Genomic DNA, 15010 nt, shown 5'->3' with positions numbered 1-15010 from the left:
GACCCCCCAGGCCACCACTTGTCTAGGCAGGGCAGCATCAGGAGCCGGCAGCAGAGCGGCACAAGGCCAGAGCTACCAGCTGCAGCACCACCATCTGACATGAGCCAGGAACACGTGAGGGAAGAAGCTCTGTATCTCTGCGAGGGAGGGAGGCAGGCAACAAGAAGAGATGTAGAGAGGGATAAGGAGATAAGTGGCGTAGATAAAGTGTGGGCAATGGAAAGCTCTTAGAGGAGCGATGCACCTTTTAGAGGACGTGCAGAAGCGTCTTTACAGTTGCAGTTGCTTTTCTCCCTGTGCAGCACTATGGAGTAGACGGAAATGCCGGAAAACGTAAGAGCAATATTAGACTACATCTGTCTCACCGGCTGTCTCTTAAAAGGAATGTTCAGAAACACCCAATACTTTGCTTTATTGTTTTGAAAGGTGTTAAAAGAGGGTCTGTAGTCACAAGAGGATGCCCACCACTACTTCCAGCATCTCCTCTTCACCACCCCTTGCTTGTTAGTGTGAGCGCTGGCCCTTTGCTTTGCACATTATATATCTTTTCGGTGCAATTAACTGCTCTAGGGCCTGTATAGGAACTTAGAGGTATGTCCCCTCAGCAGAGCTGGTTCCCTGGGGAGTTGATGCAGCAGAGAGATGTAAAGGAGATACGAATGCATGAGGGGAGAGTAAGCAAGAAGAGGAAGGGAGGAGAAGGAAATGGGAATGCAGCATGCCAAAGCATCCCACCCACCGCTTGTGTGTAATCTCTCGGGGAAGGCTGGATATCGGGTAAAGAGTTGTTGTGTTGTGAGGAGTGCTGACGGCTTCGTCTCTTCTGCCCCCTACTGCAGGATGTGTTGATGGAAGAGGGTTTCAAAGAGAAGAGAAAAAAGTGGTGTGGATGTCTACATTTCTAGCTTTTTTCTCAAAAGTAATAAAAGTGTCAGTGCTTAACTCTCTACAATTGCTATATTATTGGGTGTATTAATCCGTGGAGGAAAAGGGCAACTGTTGTGCTCAAAGCTATTGACCAAACTATGTGATCTACAAGGCTTTTTAGATTGCTGATCAATACCAATAAGAGGTTTTGAGGGTTTTTTTGTTTTCTTTTTTCAAACAATGGTTGGGAAGAAGCGCTGCTTCTGAATTGTTTAGTGCAAAGGTTGTTCTAAGCCAAAGAATTCTGGTATTATTAACAGAATTCTTCAATATTTTAAAAAGATATACCTCACATGTATGAACTAATTAAATGCTTTATTAATCTCCTAAGTGTTAGGTTAGTCTTTTTTTATCGATTAGTATGTTACTATGTAAATCAAAATGGACTATGGATTATGGTATGATTATTACTATGGTCCCTGGACACTCGTGGTGAATCAGCTTCTTACCATAGGCAATGGGAAATTACATTAAAACTCTTTGCTGGGGTATATCATATGAGGAAATTCTGTGTAGGCTTGTTTTGTTGCTCTCTTGTCCTAATTTAGTTTTTAAGTATGGGCAAACTGATTAGAAAAAGTAACTCACAGTAATCAAGGCTTTGAATTTGAATCTTTCTTGTTTGGTCTCTGTCAATCAAATGTGACTAATCATCTCAAACAGCCCCGCTAAATGTAATGTTTTGAGCATTAAGTGATTAAATCACATCTCAAGAATTGTTCTTTTCTTTAAACTTGGTATACAATTTAATGATGCTCCATTAATGTTGCATTGTTCTTTCCTAACGTTGGAAGATTCATGAGACGGATAATAAATATAAGATTTGACACCAAAAATGCTGAATAAAACAATTGTCATTGTTTAACCAGCGTTATATTTTCCTTATAAACTCTCTGTTTGGTCATTGTGAATGGCCCTCAATTTGTAATACAGTATCCGTTTTATAAATCCATAACCTGAAATCCAAGCCCACATAATCCCCATGAATAAGGTTTTATTTATCAGACTTGAACAATCATTCCCCAGAGTTGCAGGAAGCCATTAGACATCTGTTTTTGCAGGCTGAGTAGCTACTACTCTAAAAAAATAAAATCTATAGTAAAACAATTGAGGATTTACGACTTTATAGTAAAAGATTGATAAAGATTGCAATATAAATAATGCTGAATTGAGTCACCTAAAATAGACAGTACTGACTCACTCCAGTTTCGATTTGTTTAAATTGTGTTTAACATGTTATACATAACGCATTTAAAGGCTATAAATAAAAAAATAGCCAAAACATCTAAGTGCTTTTTCATTGTGCTGGTATGTATGAGCATGTAGGTGGATAGACACAAACCAATAACCCACATTCTGAGTTTTAAAGTTATTCTCAAATGAACACACCGTTTATTACAATCAAATGAAAACTGTGTAGGAGTTACTTTCCATTCAGTGCTTCTGTTAAAATAATCAGACTCCCTAGCTGAGAAAACTAATAAGATCAGGTGTATTTGCTAACAAAGCATTGATGTGTTCCTACAGGGGCTGGTTTTAAAAAAAAAAAGTGTGTTGACAACGCTTGAAACTTAATATACATGTTATCCTCAAACTCACCCCTCCAAAAGGTTTTCTTTTCTGACATATGCTACTCCCCATCTGTTGTCTCCATCTCATGGGCCGCATGTTCTGAAAATCAAAATCCCATTTATCCCTTAATTGCTGCGACAAAATCAGTTATATTAACATCTTCATTTACCCTTCATATTCCTTTGTGCTGTATATCCTCTCTTATCCTAGCTATACAGCCATACATAATGTATGCACAACCCTCCATTACAGGAAGTCACTGTGGAATACATGTTTGCAAGTTAGAACAATATAGCAGTACTGTGCTAATCCACATGGGGTGATTTAACCATAATTCAGCTTGACTTTGTGAAGGTTAAAATACAAGCTCCCATCTCTCCCTCCCATGCTTCAGCAGTTAATGGAGAACATGCATGGGGGGGCGGCAATCCCGCCTTGCAGTTCTGCAGAATATTGGCTGTCAAGAAATGGACACGCAATCAATCACGAGCAAAGTCACAGTCAATGTGAAGGATACCAGTCCTCCTTAGGCCTCGTGTTGGTGACAAGGCAGCAGTTGCCTAATGTTTGACATCGCCTCGCTGGGATTAATGAACAGGAAGTACATGTACTTTAAAGGGCACCAGATAAAAAAGTGTCTGACCTCCTATGGGAAAAACTGATTTGAGGGTGTGTTGGTGCAGAACAAAAAGGACCTTGATCATGTGTGTGGAGGAGATTTAAAAAGGTAGATACTCTAGCACGAAATCAAGTGATATAACGGGACTCTTGCTGAGTTCTGCTTAATGGTCCCTACTTCTTGGCATGTTTTCAGGATCATGCCTTGCATTATATCTCACTTTCTCTGTTCCCTCTAAAATATTTGACAAAGTATACAGTTACATGAAAAAAGTCTCTGCTGCTGGCGGGTTCCTTTGTGTATGATTGGTCCTTGCACTGCAGTCCAAAGATATTAAGTATTTTGTAGATTCCTTTGGAGTCATTCTCTTGCAACTTTGACAAACCAATTCTTCTATTTGAAATTATCTTAAAGTCGGAAAAAATGATCTAAAGACCTTGATGTTTAAGTCTTTGCAACAACCCTCGATTCTCCAGTTGAGGCAGTCACTTGATGCTGTTTTGCTCTGGGACATTTTAGCTATGACCAGGGCCGTATCCACCATTCAGGTCACCGAGGTCCGGACCTTGGTAATGTTTTTCGAGCTGTGTATATAACAAAAATTGTGAAATAATTGCACTAAACGGGGTTCTTTGCAGTACTTCCATATACTGTTGATGGGGGTGCTGCATAACTACGTAGCCTCGATTAAAGCAGACAGAAAAAGACAACGTGTATCAACAAACCACCGCAGCCCGGACTTGAACCGGAGCAGCGGAGGAGTGATGAGGTATCTAGAGATCTGAGTCCAGCGGGCTGCTTGTGTTTCTGTTCATCAGGACATCATATGACCAGATGATCCTGTGTGAACGCTCTACGTTAGTCAGTGGACGTCCGACAACATGCACACTAACTTATATTGTAACTATAGGCTAAACGTTGGTTTAAATTGCGAGAATAAACTAGCTAGAGAGATAAAGTTAATTGCATTCGTCCAATGTCAGAAGGATTACCTTTTAACAAACGTTGTAATGCTTTTCTTTCATTTCAATTTGAGTAAAACATTGAAGATATAACATTGTATTTTTTTCTTTTTACACTGACTCAGATATAATGAAAATACTTCGTCAGTCGAAGCTCAGCTTTGGTAAGGAAGAGACAGGACAGGCAGAGAGAGAGAGAGAGAGAGAGAGAGAGAAAGTGATGGAAATCAGGGTGGAACTGCAGGTACAGTCACACAAAAGAATGTAGGCTTAATAACCCCATCTATTTATCTATTTATCTATCCATCTATAACAATCGTCTTCATTTACAACATAGACAATAGGCATAATTTTAAAACAACATACATCTATTGCAGTTATGATGTCATAATAACATCTTCGTTCTCTTTTGAGAATTAAACAAAACAGATTTTTAATAAAAAGATAATGCAAACAAACAAGTGAAATTAACTAAATTGCTGAATTGCTTTTAATTCACTGGCAGGAGTGACAAATGAGGAGGAGCAAAAAGTGAACAACGAGGGAGAAATTGAACAAAGAGAAAGAGTAGAGGACAGAGAGAGTAATGAACAGGAAGAAGACAGAGAGACTAAAGAAGATAGAAGAGAGGGGGCAGGTTATTGAAAGGAGAGAGACATGGAAAATGAATGTTAACAATGTTTTGTGATCATTTTAGCCTCTTCTGCATGTCCAGATCATTAATAGTAACAATCAACTGATTCTTATGCATTACACTTTCAAAAGTAATGTATGCTGCAGCTCACTGACATGGTTTGAAATCAATATATTATCCAATATGTGACCCCCCGCTGGAGTTAAAAAGCACCTAACTAGGTCATGAAAATACCAAAAATCTCAGGGGGGGTATACCCCCGAACCCCCAAAGCATGTTTGGACCTCGGTATTTAGGAAATCCTGGATGCGGCCCTGGCTATGACACAAATGCTTAGATGCAGTAGTTCAGGAACTAATTGTAGCAGATGTTGAACTAACTGTGTCAACATCTCCAAACTCAACAGTTGATGTCAGTAAGCCTGCAATACAATCTCTCACTCTCCCAATTTTAAATCCAATCCGGTCCATGTGTGGATGTGCTCATGCTTTTTGCTGTTTCAAGGGTTTCCAGAACGCCAACGTATTTTGCTTTGATCCTTGTTGGGGCTAGCCATAGATTGCTCTGGATTTAGCTGTGATCGGATACTTATAGGATTTATCAAGCTTTCACAAGCTGCTCTCTATAATCAGAGCCATGATTCAAATCATGGCTCTGTGTTAGCTGCCCTGACAAAGAACATCATGCAACGCAAATCTTTGCCAAATCCATGGACATTGTCAGTTGGCACATCTTGCGTACTGAACTCTAATCCCCGCCCAAAGCCGGTCAGTATTTTGAGAGGGGACATGGGAAAGATCTTCTCCAAACATCCTGATTACACTTTAAGACTTGAGTGTGTAAATGGCTCAGAGAAGTGATAAAAAAGTGATAACTCCGAATATTATAAACAGATGGACCTGACAATCCTGTGTAACGAAATTTATCATTTGCATTTGTGGATTTAAATGTTGTTTTTCTTTGCCGTTTTTTATATTTCCGGTCTCCAATTTGACAGCAGAAATTACATTATTTTGTTAATGCCTTTCAGTATGACCCACATTACTTTTTTAACACAATCCTTTAAGTGCATGTCCATTGCAATTTCTGTGGTAACGGTCTTTTTATGTTATGGCATCAAAAACTCAGTGCCAACTTTTACACTCATGTCTAAAAGATACAACAACAAAAAAGTACTGTTAGAAGGAGATGGAGAAGTATAAGGAAAACCATTTGAAATTTCCTGTGTTTTTGTTGCCCAATATCCACAAAAAGTAGTTCTTTTTATGTTGTTTTTGCAGCAGGGTAACAATGTCGATGGACTTCTGCCTTCACTTCTGAGAAAGGAGAGACATTATTTCTACAATTGCCAAAGATCACTTGCCAGTCAAACATATAAATGGCCCTTTTGAATCCTATGTACAAATGGCTACTGCTTTTTCTTTCTAATGAACACAACCTCTTAATTTTTGCACTTCTTTGTGCCAACATAGCCCTCTAAGGACACCCCATATTTTCACTATTCACTGCTCTTAATTCAAACACTGAGAGAGGACAACAGGGTAGCATTAGTGGCATTCCTTTGCCACTGTTAATTAACAGCCTAAACTTGCAGCGAATAAACAGAGCTCCAACTAATTGAACTGTCAGCTGCATTGTTCCTGGTTGTTTGTCGGGAATGGATGCCATGTTGGCGCTCCGCAGTGTAATTACCAGTGTCTGCACCACTGGGAAAAGGGATCAATCTTGGGTGACACCACTGTTGGATACCTCCTGTTGTATCCTTGGCTATTAGTTCTCGCTGGCAGGGAAAGTTTATCATCATGGATAGAGAGCCTCTTCAATGACTACAAGCCGTAGTGCAGTCGCCTTGTCCATTTGTAACACAACAACTTCTCTGGATCACAGTCATTACTCCTGCCACTCAGATTGCAAAGAAAACAGAGTGAATTTCACATTTATGAACACTGCCCTCTAAACATTATGTCATTTGATGGACTCCTAAATGGTAGAGGGAATTCAATAAGGAAAGGAATATAGGTTTGAAAATGTGGCACTGTGCCCACCAGTTACTCAGGGGACGTGATTGATGTCTGTGAGTGGCATTTAGCACAGCTGACCCTCATTCAGATTACCATCTCATTAGCATCACTAGACTGAGACACACAAAAGAGAGCAGCGCCGTCGCCTGAAAGCTGCTCCGAGGGACCAGCCTGAGAGAATTTGTTGCGACAAAATACTTTAATTCCAGAGTTTTAGTGTGGTATTAGGGGAGTGGGAGTGAAGCTGCATACAAATCAGATACAGCCTACAATGTCAAAAATTACGCCCTCAGTCCTAGATTTCAAGAGCTAATTTAAAATATGTTTTCGATAGCAAGGCTGCCATGAATGTATTTGTTCTTCTAATTATGACAGCGAGTCCCAACTGGGAGGTTTTGGTGGAACATAAGGCCATAAAATGAAAGTATTTATCTACATCTTCTCCTTATTCATGTATTGCAGCATCTACTCAAATCCAGACTGCAACTCATCAGATGTGTGAGTTCCTTGAGCTGCCTGAAGAGGAAACTTTTTACAATTGACAGAAAAGCATCAAACACTGTAGATTTAATTTAATCAATACCAACCCTTTGTTTGTTAAAGCACACATTTTGTTTTTGTATGAACTGAACAAACTTAGATGAGAAGGCCAGTCCATGTACATCTCTTACAACATTGATGTGATTTTGTGGAGACAGCATGTGACATGAAAACAGGGTATCTTTCTTTTTTCTTTTAAGATGCTGCTGCAGGCCCAAATATAGCCTACTTTTACCTTTTCCTCTTCCCCATGGCACAGATGTTATAAGAGGATGTATAAAAATAGTTTGTACAGATGTTTGTGTGCAATGGTGTGCAAAGTAGGTGTGGATCTTGAATCATCTGTGACTCAATCAGCGCAGCAAAATAAATATGTGGTGTGAAAAAAAAAAGATGAATGTGCAGAGAGAGAAGATGAGAGGAGGGAAGACAGATGGAGAAAGGAGAGGAAGCAAGAGAGACATTAAAGAGAATAAAAGACAAACGGAAAGTGTGTGTTTATGAATGTGGATTTTACAGGGGCATGCATGTGAACAATAAAAAGGGAAAAGTAAAAAAGAGTGGGTGCTATATAAAGGAAGTGGGAAAGACAGGACACAGGGTCTGGCTTGATTGTATTCAGTACCGTCTCCTGTCTGTCTCTGATCAATAGCTTCTGTCGCTCAGTGCTCACAACCACAAATGTAACCCCAGCAAGCCTTGCCAAGAGCTTTATTATTCATGTGGACCAAATACAAGACCAGAAAATGGGATGAGCCCACTGCAAGCTAGACTCACTGACATGCCTGACCTGAGTTGCAAGCCGCAGGATTTTGCTGCAGGGACAAATAGCCTAGGGTGTCTGCATTGTCCAAAAAGAAAAACACTACTCCTTGTATCAAGTATATGCCAAGGTATTTGAGACTAATGCCCCTTTCACACCAACGCGGTTCCAGGGCCGGTTCGGAGCTTGAGCCTGATAAGCACCGTTTTTTCCTGTTCACACCGCAGCGGAGCCGGCTCTTTTACCCGAAAACCGGTTCTTAACAAGCTCCTGTCGGTCTAGAAGCAAGAACCGCATATATCACACTTACGTCGGAGGCGGGGGCAGGGGCGGGATCAACCTGAGCAACAGTTTATGGCAAGTACGGCAAATAAAAGTTGTAACAAGCAGTAGCGCTGAGCAAAGTGACTAGAACGCAACCACACACTTATTAAAAAAAACTCTATACAAAGTCAGGCAACACTAACCAGGCTTCGTGTGATTCAGTTTATTTGCATCTTACTTTGACCATCCGTTCGCTGTTATTGATCATTGTGGAGAGCAGGCAGACGTTTTGTTTTGTATTATAGCAGCTATCGGATGAAATCAATACATGGGCTGCACAGGTTGTCCTGTCCGACTATCACAAGTATAATCATAATGAAAAATCAAATAGACCGGTAAAATGGGCCTGTAGAAAACGGCTTATGCCACATAAGGATAGCAACAAGTTGTCAAAATAGTCAGTTTAGCTTTGGTTGCTATGCTAACATCACCCATTTTAACAGCGTTGTGATGCCAAACAGCAGGCAGCACTGCAGCAGTCGGTAAATGCCGCTGAAAAACATTAATAAACAATGAACCACGGCACACTGGATAAAAGTATAAGGGTTGAGAAGTAGTTATTTAATTTAATCTGACTTCGTATGATTAAAAGCAACACGATCAACGACCCGACGCAGTCCCCCATTGTTGTTGTGAGCGCCGTTGGGGAGAAAATCAGTGACGTAAACGGTGACGTCATGACGCAGCCGCGGGAGCACCAATCGGGCTCTGGGCGGTGTGAACAAAACGGGGGCTGCAAAGAAGAATCGGTTCCGAACCAGAAGAGCGCAAGCACGGAGCTTGAATGGGAACCGCGTTGGTGTGAAAGGGGCATAAGAGACTGGCATTTTGAGTCCTCCTATAACCCAGTTTTTGTTGAACTTGCACAATGGACATAAAATGATATTCACAGAAGGTCCAAATCTATGCAGTCTATTTTCAAGGGTCTCAGCAGAATAAACAAAACTGGGTGCAGTGAGTTGAATTCAAGTGGTAGGCAGTGATTCTCACAGATCTGAAATATACTTGGGTGGGGTGCTGGTGGGGTGGGGTTTTGAGGTGACGTGCCTTTGTGACGTGCAACAACATTAACATCATACTTGCCAACCCTCCCGGTTTTCGCGGGAGACTCCCGATTTCATTGCCCTCTCCCAGTTTCCTCCCGGGGTCATATTTCACCCGATTTCTGACAAAATCAAATTTACTCACGACTGTTTCCACTCTGACTTTAATACAGCTACACCATTGTTTGGTTTCCATGGTAACACGTCTCTTTAGTAGCACGCGCAACTGAAAGTCTGAGAGGGTGAGGAAGATTGTCACAGAAAACAGAACAAGAATAGACAACTATACCCTCTGCTCACTCCTTCCCAGCCCACACATATGCTCCATCAAGGATGGTGCTTCAGGCCGCAAGACAGTGCACTTACAACTACATTAAGCATTTTAATGTTAATATCTAATACCGCTCCGGCGATCCACTAGCACCAACCCCCCCCCCCCCACCCCACGCGGTGGTTTTGAAATGCTCCCGATTTCTGAGGTCTCAAGGTTGGCAAGTATGATTAACATTAACCTTTCTGTTGGTCGCTTGTTAGCAGACCCTTACATAGTTTAAATCTACTACCCACAAATAAAAATATGGACATGAGCTGCTATTTAAAAAAAAAAAGGTAAATGTAGTTAGGAACCTATCCATGTGATTTTAAGTAGGGGTGGACCTCAAATCCTCTAGGGGGGTTCAACATCCAATCAAAGAGCTTGAGGACTAATCACGGGGTTTGTCAAGCAAATGCTGTAGTCCCAAACGATAGCTGAGGTTTCTGGGTAGTGTAGTGTCTTCTGCCATCCTAAACTCCGAAAAAATATTTTTTGCTCCGAATCGAAGGGGGAAATTACAAATGCATTGTACAAAATTTGAACCAATCAATGTTATGTAATTAACAAGGATAATCTGGTGTTTTTGAGTTGATGAGTACTACAGATATCACTGTAAAATAAATCGACAGTAAGGAGAATACTTACTTCCGGGTGTAAAATCCTCCGTTATCCAATGGGAATGGACGCTCACATTGCCTTTAACTGCCGCGTCACAGCTGCACGCCAAAGGACCCACGGTGGCGTGCGTTGAAGCTTCAACGGTTCTGCCCATTCACTTTGAATGGGGTGACGTCACACCTTACCGAACTTCATTGTGGTTTATTGTTGTTATAATAAAAAAGATTATTATTACTATGAAACAAAAAGCATTTGAAATACAGTCAGTAGCCATCGTCATTCTGATGTGGGGGGAGTGGTTTTCACCATCATTATCAACATTATATATTTTTTAAATGACTAATATTAGCCTACAATAAAGGGGACATGATCAAATAGGAATATGTCTTTTAAATAATGTTAACTAAAGGGAACAATCTATTTGACACAGCTGAAGCTCTGGCCTTCCTTAAAAACTAACAAATTTAATAAAAATCACAGTTGTATTACACACAATGCACTGTTTTTTGGGAACTCTTCAAGTTTACAAATATTATATTTTGACCTAAATCAAAATATAATATTATTTTCAAAAGCTTTTTTTGTCTGATGCTTCGATTAATTTTAAACAGACAGTTCAACAAAAGGATACCCAAAAAATGTAATTTTTTCATTTAAATATTGAATTGTTCTCTCTTAGTAAGATCACATTTTCAATAAATTTGCCTATCCTTCTGGACAAAAGTCTCTATTACTTTTTTGTAAAAGTCCTCCTTATCTTCTTGTAGTTTCAAAAGTCTATCATAAATCTAATCGATAGATTTATGATTAGAAAATTATAAAAGTAGGGTAGACATGTGGATATTATCCGGCTGAACAAAACGTGCATTTATCTAACAGGTACGTTTCCCACAGATCTTATTTGGAGCTATTTTCTATAATCCTATGGAGAAATCTCATTGCTTTTTTGTGGAGGGAACCCATGCGCAGCTTACTTCCGGGTTTTAGGACGCGTCTCTCGCATGGATGTATAATAAGAACGTCTCTCGTCTGCTCTTCACACACCACACTTTTTGCGGCACACGTACTTACAGCCAATCAGCTCTGAATTATGTGAGATGATGTATGGTGGGGATGGCAGCTCCGTGCCCCTATGGTCATTATTGTTTTGCCACACACATTAAATAGGACAATACTCTGAGTATGCGCAGTGTAGTTTTTACAGTCACCGTAAGTCTTAGACCGTGAGAGGGGGGGGCATGATCGGGTTGGTTTTGTCCCACATGGCTCAAAACAGCTCAATAGGCACACACTGTAGACACTAATTAGAAGAACACAGACTAAAACAGCAATGTACAGACGAATCAGATGATTAAACATGATCTTAAAATAGATTTTATAGTTATTTTTTGCATTTTTTTGTAATCATTATTTCTAATACTTTCTGCTGACACTAGGTGGGGCTGTGCCTCACCTGCCCCTAATGACCAGTTGCCACTGGCTGTGACATAAATTGTCAATAAGGCAGGGGAACTACGCAGCAGATTGAAAGAGAGCAGACAACGGCACTCACCAACAGTTTGCAACGCTGGGATCTAGTGATGTGTCGGTCGCGAACGAGTCGGCTCAAAGAGCCGGCTCTTTTAAGTGAACGACGGGAGCCGGTTCGCTCCCGCGAACGAGCCGGTTCTTCTTTTTTTGCGGAGGGATCTAGATCGGCATGAAGCCACATTATGCAATGTGCAATGTGCACATTATCCCGCTTATTACATGGCCACGACACATTCTCAACAAAGTAACGACATGACTCCCAATATTAATTGAAATGCTTTTATAAATTTAGAAAATGATTTTATTGATTTAAAAAATAGTTGTATTGTAGTGCCGGTAAGAAGGCGACGGAGTATTTAAGATGGATTTCCACTCTTCATTTTCCATCAAGCCATAGTGATATCAAACATGTACTCAGTGATGAGAGTCAAGTTAGAGTGCCTTGCTAGCTCTAGCTTGGCAACCTAAATACCCGGTGTTACACTAAACAAGGTCCGTGTAGGAACTGTAACCCAAAAGTGAATTATGGTTAACTAGAGTCACCACAGTATGTATTTATTTTATTTGACATGCATCCGCTAAAGAACAATAGTCCGTTGTTACTGTTTGAACTAACGTAGTAACGGCAGGAACTGCTTCGATAGTGTTTTTGAGGAGCTTTTTGATTACAGATTTGAAAACATCGTTGCTTGCTTTAAAAGTAGCACAATTCATTATGTCAAACCTTGGAAAGTATCTAGATATCCCTGCCCTAATGCCAAAGTAAATATCAACTGAATATGTGTCGCCGTTTGATGTCTATGTCTGGACCTCTGTGTAGAAAGGAGGGTTTCTGCCCCGTTACTTCTCTTCTTACTTCTATAAGAATAAAACACGGAGGAGGGAGACCTCTTTTTCTCCCCCTCTTCTGAGAGCCCAGCAGCTGATCTCAGAGCACGCTCCCCTCTCCTGCAGGGGGGCGTGGTCAGCTGCAGCTCACAGAATCGGCCTTTTCTTTAAATATAATTTTAAAATGTCGATACAGTAGCCCCTTTTTTTAAATAGATTTTAGGTGTTGCTATCTGTTTTGTGTAGCGTGCAAGCAAGTCAGTGCATTCATGGAGTGGTATCAGAGAGTTACAAGGGTCTGTAAATGCAATGAAAACATTTGGCCACAGCAAATCATTTATATTAAACATGTAATTTTTACTTTTGAATACTTCAGTACAAAGGATGTATTGATTAATTTAAGTGATATATGTGTACACATAGGCCTATACATCATTAATTAGTCAAAACAGGGCTACATTTGATGTAATTATAAAAGGTATAATATGTGGTAAACTGAAGAGCCGTTTGCGAGCCGAAAGAGCCGGCTCTTCTTGGTGAGCCGAGCCAAATGATCCGGCTCACCAAGGAGAGCCGGAATTCCCATCACTACTGTGATCACGGAGCCTCTGGCGAAGCAAATGCCTCCTTTAATGCACTGGACGTCAGCTGCACTAAGACGAGAAAGTGTCAGCAGCGTGTAGCTTGTGCTCATGAATGAATGACAGACTGCACAGTGCTTTATATTACCTGTCCGGTAGAGAGTAGGACATGAACGCTGCCACGCCAAACAATTTGCGTCACCACGCCAGGCTGCAACCACCACAGGAGAAGCGGAAATGGGAGGTACCCAGTTTGGCACCTCAGCTTAGATATTCTTTATTTCAGACTCAAGTTCCATATCACATACAAAAAGACAAGACACACATCAATAAATAAGATAAAAAGCTAAACACAAAACAGAATGAAAAACATAAAATCAGTCCAATCACAGCTACAACACATGCTCACTGTATAGGCCAGGGGTCGGCAACCTTTTTGATATGAAGTGCCATTTAAAAAAAAAAATGTTATCAGCGTGCCAACGATCGATAATTATCAACGGGGGGGGGGGGGGGGGGGTTGAGGGAGCCTCGCTGCGGGGAAGCAGTGTGTGGACCTGTCAGCGCAACTTACATGATGCCGAATTTAACAAACACATTTAAATAATTGGTTTACACGGCATAATGATAAGGACGATCGTCCGTTCTGTGATTCTCCAGAACACACAAGTTATGATATTAGGGTCATGCAGAGTGAGATGAGATCGCTGTCCCTGAGAGATTGAGAGGGGTGCGGCTTGTGCATGTGTGTTTGTGAATGGTAGAGCGACAGTGAGGGAACGTGTGTATGTTTCTGGAAGTGAAACGGGAAAGCAGAAAAACAGGTATGTGATGTATTTTGTGAAACAGAAGAACAGCTAAATAAATGCAACGTCCTCCCAGTAGAGCTCGCCTCTCTCCAGTCATTTAAGCTAAAGTGGGTTATTGAACCTGAAGCTTGTTGCTTCTGCCCTCCTCGACTACGGTCTGGGAGCCGACAGGAAAGTTCAACACACAGATGGTCAGTCCGCCCCTTTGTAGCATATTATTTCGATGAGATATGAGCAGATCGCCACTGGGCTTTCAACTAAATAAACACAGCCACGCAAAAACTGCGTCATTTGTACAGCTCCTTATGGGTACTGCAATTAGTGAAGTGCTTTCCTCCGTGGTGAAACGATCAGCACTGCACCACGGAGGAAAGCGGCAGAAAGTCACCTGGAGATAAAGAGAGCGGGGCTGCCTTACGTGCATGGCTTCCTTCTGCAAGTAACGGGGAGACGCGCTCTGGCATTCAGGATCCGAAAATTAATTTAAATATTTTGCACACTTATTCCACTTATTCCTAGTGTGCCACTGGTTACGGTGCCGCGTGCCAATGCTGGCACGCGTGCCAGGGGTTGCCGACCCCTGGTATAGGCTATTGCGCCAATGTCTCCAAATCATGGAAGAGAACCGAGTGGAACTCTTCACAGGGTTAATTAAAATCGAGATAACATGATTCTCCGAGTCTTCTAGGCGACACATGAATTTGTACATTAACTTTCTTAAAAGGGCTTGACAAGTAGGTACCCCAAAGTTAACAAACAGCTGGCTGGCACTGTGCCATCTTGGTACCCTCAGCAGCAACCGTAAAGCATCATTGTATGCAACTTTTAGTTTGTGTATGCTTCTAGCCTTGTAGTTACTCCACAGGTGAGCCGTGTACAATGGTGTACATAAAGCTTTAAAAAGTGATACCTTGACATCTACA

The sequence above is a fragment of the Notothenia rossii genome (assembly GCF_949606895.1).
Source record: "Notothenia rossii genome assembly, chromosome: 6".
NCBI lineage: Eukaryota > Metazoa > Chordata > Actinopteri > Perciformes > Nototheniidae > Notothenia > Notothenia rossii.
This window is presented reverse-complemented; position numbering follows the sequence as displayed.